Consider the following 8,392-nt stretch of genomic DNA (forward strand, 5'->3'; position numbering starts at 1 on the left):
GTCTAACGGGCCTCAGGACTTAGGAGTCCAACACAAAGCGTTCCTCCTCTTCCAAGTAATTCACCCCACAGTCCTGGAGAAAGACTATGGTGAGAGCTAAGGATGACCTCCCAACAGGGAGGAAGAAGCATGTGGGATCTTATAGAAGAGATTTGGGAAGAGGGGGCGGGTATTATCAATCCCTGTTCTCTGCTGATAGGGAGTAGTGGGGAGAGGACAGAGTGGCCTCTGTTGATCCAGGATCAGCGTTCCCCCACCCAGGTCCTTAGAGGCAGGCCCCTTTTCCTTCTGGGGACCTAAGATTTGAATGACAGTAGAGCAGGGTGGGGTGATCCACCTTGCATGTTTTGACAGGTCCAGGAGCAAATCCGACTTGAGGCTGTGGGCCTGTGGAAGACTGCTCTCATTTTCCTTTGGCTTCTTGAGCATCTTGAGAGTGGGAAGGGGGAAAAGGAAGAAGGTGAGTTAAGCCAGCAGACAAGAGAGCTGCTGGCACATCTTTACCCCCTCTCTTCTTCCCCAGACATGAAGTCCTGTCTGGGTTTTAGCTTAGAGTAGGCAAGGAGATTTCTGGAAGAAAAAGGAGTCAGGGTGGAAAGGTAAGTCTAAAAACTTTATTTTCTTACGAGTCTCAATACACCAAGCGTTCCTCCTCTTCCAAGTAATTCACCCCACAGTCCTGGAGAAAGACTATGGTGAGAGCTAAGGAGGACCTCCCAAGAGGGAGGAAGAAGCGTGTGGGATCTTATAGAAGAGATTTGGGAAGAGGGGGCGGGTATTATCAATCTCTGTTCTCTGCTGAGAGGGAGTAGTGGGGAGAGGACAGAGTGGCCTCTGTTGTTGCTTGGCTGTCAGTATAACTCACAGCAACCTCTAGGCAGAAATAAAATTATCTCCTGAGGGGGAAAATTAATCCCACCTTGGACTCTGTCTCCTTTCCTCTCCAACAAACTCCAGGCATCCCACTCTTTCCTTCCAAGGCTGCCTGATCTCATATGGCAAAAGCAGGAGAGAGCTATAGGTGGGTCGAGCTGGAAAGTGTCTCTTTTTTTAAAAAGAACACCACCTTTTTAGAGAGGGGGTCCTGGGTGTGTAGGGTGCACAGTGAGAGAGCTGGACCCAGATCTGCTTACTTCTCCCTAGTTTGACCCCATCTATACTCAGTAATCATCAGTTGTTGTGTGAAAACTCACAGCTCACGCTCCAGAAGGTTTTCAGAGGCAGTGACTTGCAAGGGAAGAGATTGTTTATCCTTTTTTTCTCAGATTTAAACCACGTGCCTTTGGGATTGCAGTGCAACTTTTTACCACTAGCCCCCAAAGCTCAACAATCATAGTCATCAGAGTCCCTAAAAAGGACAAATCTTTTCTCTTGCTTCTTTCCTGAAACTCCCACAATCCATTGATTACATAGCAAAATATGTCTTTCTCCTGCCTAAGCCTTCTGTTTTCAATGGTGCTGTTATAACAGAAGTAGAAAGAGAGGGACATTGCCAAGTCCAAGGCACATGGTCTGAATCCACCAGCTGCTTCTTCTCAAAAGAAACATGAGCAATAGATGGGCAATCTCCTGCCATGCAATTAACAGCCTTTGAAAACCACCAGAGGGTCAGCTGTGAGTGATTTTCAACTTGACAGCAACCACCACCAACAAAATAACAGAAGAAACACAAGCGAGTGGCTTTAGCAAACAAATTCATTTTCTTCACCGTTTGGAATGCTGGAAGTCTGAATTTGGAGTGTTGGCTCTAGAAAAAGTCTGTCGGCTCTGGAGGAAGGTCCTTGTGGAAGGACTCAGCGTGACCCTGTGAACAGGTCTGAACTGTGCCTTGTCTTACACTAGCTTCACCGTCTCTGATAGTCTCAAGTCCATTGTTAAAGACACTGCATCAATCCACCTTGTTGGGGAGGGGGGGGGTCTTCCTTTATTTCTCTGACCCCTCACCTTTCCCTGAATGGAATGGTGTCCTTTTCCAAGAAATAGCTTTGCTTGGACTATATGCCCAAAGTATGTGAGATAAGGATTTACACTAGATATTTGGGGAGTGACACACGCACACACACACATTTATAAGCCACTGTCCAGTGACTTCTCATGGTCTTTGGAGAAAACTGATACAATCTATTCTCTGTCAGTCTGGACTCTGTTCAAGTGTCACTGCTTTTTCACAGAGTCCTTTTCTAAGCACCAGTCGGAGATTAAGAGAAACCTACACTGTGGCTCTTCCTTCTCATCATGCTTCCTTTAGCATGTTGCTGTGGCCGTTACGTGCCGTCCAATAGGAGCCAACTCAAGGCTGACCCTTGAGCGAGTTTCCAGATGCACTGGAGGAAATCGCCCAGATTTTTCCTGCAGAGCAGCTGCTGGATTAGAACCACCTGCCTCTTTATTGGCAGGAGACTCCTTACTATTAGGCCACCAGAGGCTCCTTTCTTTTGAATGTTGTTGTTATTGTTGTTATTGTTATGTTCCATCAGTTAGAACTGACTCATAGCTGGTTTTCTGGTGAGTTTTTAGAGGCATTTCATCACATGGGAGGCAGTTAAACATCCATCCTTCTACGGTGGTGCAGCTAGTGGATTCAAACCACATGCCTTTAGGATTGAAGCACAGTTTCTTTGCCCCTAGGCCACCAGAATTCCCTATATTGTATAGTACTTCACAATATCTGAAAGTATCATATTCCGTTGTTTACCAGTATACTTGGGAGGCAGTAATGAAATATAGTAGTTAAGGGCATGGGAAGTGGTTTAAATGCACAGCTTTTGTGCCTCAGTTTTCTCAGCTGTAAAATGAGGATAGTATTTGTGTCCTAGAGTTGTTGTGGGGACCAGAGGACATGATATCTGGAACCATAGAAGGGTGAAATAAATGTTAACTGTTATCATTATGACAATGGTTATTACTAGTTAATGATTAGTCTCCCTATGGTCTAAAATAGCACCTAGTTTCTGTTGTTTTTATTGTTGCTAGGTGCTGTCAAGTTGTCTCCAAGTCATAGCAACCCAATGAGGAACAGAACAAAGCTTTGCCCAGTCTCGTGCCCTCCTCACAATCTCTGCCATGATTAAGCCCATTGTTGTACTCACTGCGTCATTTCACTTCATTGAGGATCTTCCTCTCTTTTGCTGACCCTCTGTTTTTCCAAGCATAATGTCTTTTTCCAAGAATTGGCTTCTCTTAATAACACGCTCAAAGCATTGCGACAAAGTCTGTCATGTTGCGTATTAATGGCTTGCATGTGGTTATGTTGCTAGAAACTGTCACTTTGTATTTCAAATCTCAGCTGGTAACGGACAAGTTTCAGTGAAGTGTCTGGGTTAAGACAGACTAATAAGCAGGACTGCTCATCCATTTCTGAAATAATCGTCTTTGAGACTGCTATGAAGAGCCCAGCTCATGGACAGCTTAGTGCATAGAGGTATAAATGAACTGGAAATCTTCACCAGATGTGTGGGAAGTGTAATCCAACTAGCAGTTTTGTGAAGGGAATGCCATTTTGCGAGTAAAGAAAGATGTCACGTGAAACAAGTAGTAGGAAGAACACTTGACAGAGAAATGAGGAATTGGCTGACTCCTCATCTCAGTATTGCCACCAATTTGTATGTAAATTTGAGGGTCACTTTCCTCCACTGAGCTTACAGTTCCTTGAATGAACCGTTTGATTATTTGCTCCCTGCCAGCTTCCGCTTTGGGTGCTGTGTGCCCTTTGTCCACTGCATGTTCCGGGGTTTAAGGACACACTGTCTCACCAACTCTCTTCAAGTCTCATGTTTCAAAGTGAGTTGTCTTTTGAGAGACAAAGTTTCCGGACTGGAGTCTAAAACTTCTTTCAGTTTATGCCGCTCCCTCCTCTTCTGACTCATCGACTTTACAGTGTGAGCCTTGGGGTCTAGGGAGGCCTCCTGACTGAGGGGCTGGGCTCAGCCAGGAGACTCGCCTTTGTGTTGACTCTGCATATCTGGAGGCATGGTGTTTAAAGTGACAACACAAGTGTGCACAGGCATTAAGGCTTTTTTGGCCTTGGAGTTATGCCCAGACCCACAGCCAACACAGGCTGTGTGCATAACAGTGTGTGCACAGATGCACTGGTGAGTGTCTGAAGCTGAATTTAAACTTGTTCCCATTTTCATCTCAGGCAAGGGGAGATTGAGACTAATGAGAGGGAGAAAGTGTAGGATTGTAGGATTGGCATTTTCTACCTTGTTGGCATCAATAGTGAATTGAATTGTGCCCCTAAAATGTGTGTTGCAATTCCAAAGCTTATTTGGGAATAGGGTTTTCTTCACTATATTGACAGAATCTCTGTGGAGATTATGAGATTGATTTCCCTTTAGAGATTGGTCAAGAATGCCACGGAGAACAAATAGTAGGAAGGGGGTGTGTCTTAAACCTTTGAGATATAAAAGAAACAAACTCGGGCACAGAAGCAAGCAAGCTGGAATGGAGCAAAGATAGGTGCTGGGTGGAGAGCTTTGTGGAAAACTAAAAAGAATACTATGTATCAAAACTTGGGACAAAGTCTTCCCTCAGAGTGAACAGAGTGTCCCTTCTCTTAGACCTGAATTCTGTCTCCTCAGTGGACTTCTGTTAAAACCACATGTCTGTGATAGCAGCACTCTTGGTGGCATAGTCCGTAGGGTATTGTGCTGCTAGCACAAAGGCAGCACTTCTCTAGCGGTTCAAATCTACCAGCAGTTGACAGGATAGAGATAGACAATCTCCTCCTTTGTGATTTAAAGTCTCAGAAAATTCCCTGGAGGGTCAGCTAAGAGTCAGTTCCTACGTGGCTGCAATGACTTTGAGCTGCGTTTAAAATAACCAGCACTGGAGGGAAGACATCATAGTAACCTGTCAGATGGAATGTTAGTTTCTAGAATTGTTGCTGGAAGCCCAAGAAACAAAGTTAGCCTCTTTGATCTGAATCTCTTTGTCTAAGATATCTTCATGTTTACCAGGGTGGGCGTGGGGACAGAGAGAGATAGGGATGGGGAAGGCCTGTTAGGGAGAACACATATGGAACTCAGAGAACAGGGGTTTGTCCAAGAGGCTAGGAATGTCACAGGTCTGAGGCAGGCATTTCTGGGTCCTTTCTCCCCTTTCTATTTATCAGAGTTGCCTGTCTTGTCCTTGACAGAAGCTGGGGTGCTGTGCTCATCTGTCCCACCCTGGAGTACTGTGTTCACCTGTTCCTCACCTGTGTACCCACCTCATCAGGCACGTTGTTGTTGTTATATTCCTCCGTTGAGCTGTTTGCGATTCATAGCGACCTTATACCCTGCTCCGTCCTGTGCAAATCTTATTGTCTCCGACACACATACCCCCATTACCGCTGTCACTGAATGAATCCATCTCATCGAGGGTCTTTCTTCTTGAGTGGTCCCTCCACACTCCCAAGCTTGACATCCCTCTCCAAGGACTGCTTCCTCCTTGCAACATGCCCATAGTTTGTCAGACGAAGCTTCAGAATCCTTGCCTCCAAGGAGCAACCTTGTTTCACCCTATCCAGGATGAATCTGTTCTCCTGGCAGTCCATGGTATATTCAATACTTTTCTCCAGCACCATAGCTAAAAGGAATCAATTTTCCTTCTATCATCTCTATTCTCCAGCTCTCTGACATATAGCAAGTAATTGCAAAGACCATGGCCTGGATCAGGCACACCTTAGTCTCCAGACTGACATCATTGCTCTTCAGTACTTTGGAGAGGTCTCTGACAGCAGACTTTCCCAATGCAATTTGTCTTTTAATTTCTTAGCTGCAAATGTTGATTAGTGTCTATCTCCCTGCTGAAGTGGAGGCATGATTTCTGCACCCCCCTCCCCCTCCCAGGACTCCTAGGAGTGGCTGCAGGACAGGTTTAGGGAGGCAGGGCTTGATCTTTTATGTTGAAGGAATCTGTGTATTGGCTCAGCTGGGGTGTGGCAGAACTGGCTTTGCCCAGAACTGGGACAGAGGATAATGTAAGAAGGCTGGTCTCCGGAGTGTAGAGGAGGGAGGAAGGGAGAGAGGGAGGAAGATCCCCACATCACTCTTTTCTTACTTGCTCTTCCCTTAAGTTTAAGATCCATTGTTTGCCCCTGACCCTTTATATGCTCTGTCTAGTTTTCTACTGGTTATGAATCTGTTCTAGACACTCACAGAATTCAATATAGAGTTTAAGGGACTTCAATACAGAGTTAAACTCCCAGAGGCAGAGGTTTTTAACCCTGGCTTCACCATTTACTAGCTATAATGGTTAAGATTGCTTGTCAACTTGGCCATAATCCTCTGGTTTGACAGTTGCATAGCAATGTGGTATAGGATGACGTGTCCAGCCCTGATTTGATACCAGGAGATTAGACTAAGTAGGATGTGACAACCTCAGTCTGGTCATAGTCTTGATAATCTATGTAAGAGGTCTGCGGGGATTGACCTGTGCTGCTGTATGTATACACACACACACACACACACACACACACACACACACAGTTTCTTCTGATCTTGGATTCATCACCCTCTATAAGCATCACCCTGTTGCCTAACTCTTGAAACTGCAGAAATCATTTAATAAATTAATTTATAGGCATACACTCATTTATACTTTATGTGCTTGAATGTTAATTTTTTTATTTTATTTTATTATTTCGTGCGTTTACCGTCAAATTGGATCTGACTGGTACAGGAGGAGATTGCCCCTCCTTCTCCAGCAGAGCATCTGGTGGATTTGAACCGCACACCTCTGTGATTGCAGTACAGCTTCTTGCCACTAGGCCACCAGCGCTCCCTTTGAATGTTAATTTTTATCATGTGATCAGTGTAAAAACAGTGTGGTAGGTGTGGGGTCAGCAGCGTCTGACTTCCACTATTTTCACGAGAGAGAAGAATCCCCACTTCACACCTTCTTCCATCAACCCTTTTATTTAATTGTTATTTTAATGAAAGTGTACAGAAAAGTTGGATTTTCATTTATTCATTGTTGCACGTTTTCTTCCCTATCCCCCTTCCATCAATTCTAATACCAACAATATCTCTCAAAACTTCTCTACTGGGTTTGATAAATTCTTTGCAATGGTCACACAGAACTCATAGACAATTTTCATGATTATGGAGTTTATTAGGGAAGTAACAGGTTACAGTTCAGATTCAGGAATACTCAGAACAAAATTCTTCAACTGAGACATCTTCTTGACAGATGTGCTTACAAGCAAACTTCTCTCTTACCCTTGGCCTCTCCGCTACTCAAACAAATGTTACAAATCCCTTTTAGCTTTGACAATTTGTGCCACCGCCATTCTACCAGTGCGCCTAGGCCTACAGGTGTTTGGATTTAAGTAGGTGGATAGACCTAGACCCACCTCACTCTTCTGACAATTCCTCAAGTCACCTACTTCAACAGCAAGTACATACTTTGGTTTATCGATCCATGAACCAGGAGTCCACAGCTCAGTCTCTGGTTTTCTGCTACCTCTGCTGTTGCTGGTATCACTGCTACTGTTAGCATTGCGGCCATCCAGGCTGCCATATCACTTCATGCCATTGTCTGTGGTTGTCTTTATCTCTGGTTTATGCAGGAATCTCAGACCCAAAGGACACACTGTACTCTTTGGTTCTTTCTCTTTGTGTGTGTGTGTGTTTCATTAAATCATAAGAGAGGAAATTACCTATCCTTTACCCAAGGAAGAGCTGGTGTATTCAAACCACATGTCTTTGGGATCACTGCACAGCTTCTTCACCACAAGGCCACCAGAGCTCCTCTGGTTCTTTCTTGATGGTAGTGAGATTCCTATGATGCTCAATTTAAACCTGGCAAAACTGACTGGTTCCCATATTAATGTTGCACATATCTTATTTGCATTATCTCATTCAAAAGATGATTTCTTTACATTATTTAAAAGCTATCCAATCCTTTTCCCTTGGTGAGCTACAAACATCTAACATTTGCACTGATGGCCTCGTGGCAAGAAGCTGTGCTGCAATCCCAAAAGCACTTGGTTTGAATCCACAAGTTGCTCCACAGGAGAAAGATGGGCTGTCTCCTCCTGTGCAATTAACTGTCTCTGAAAACCCACTGGAGGGTCAGCTATGGGTGAGTTCTGACTCAATGGTACACCAACACCCAGCCCGTGGCGCAGGTAAGCAGCCTCCAGGCTGTGCCTACTCGCTGGCTGGCTCTAGCTGGGACCCCCAGATGAAGAGGCATGTTGTTGTGTGTTGTTGAGTACCACTGAGTCAGAACTGACCCATAGTGGACCTTCAGAGGGTTTTCAGCGGCAGTTAATCATGGGGTAGGAGATTGCACATCCTTCTCCTGCAGAGAACCTAGTGTATTCGAACTGTGCACCTCTGAGTTAACAGTGCAATTCCTTTCCACTAATGCACTGAGCTCCCTTTAGAGGTGATGAAACTTGGTC

Source organism: Elephantulus edwardii, unplaced genomic scaffold (genome assembly GCF_000299155.1).
Source record: "Elephantulus edwardii isolate Elephantulus edwardi_28Jun2011 unplaced genomic scaffold, EleEdw1.0 scaffold00186, whole genome shotgun sequence".
NCBI lineage: Eukaryota > Metazoa > Chordata > Mammalia > Macroscelidea > Macroscelididae > Elephantulus > Elephantulus edwardii.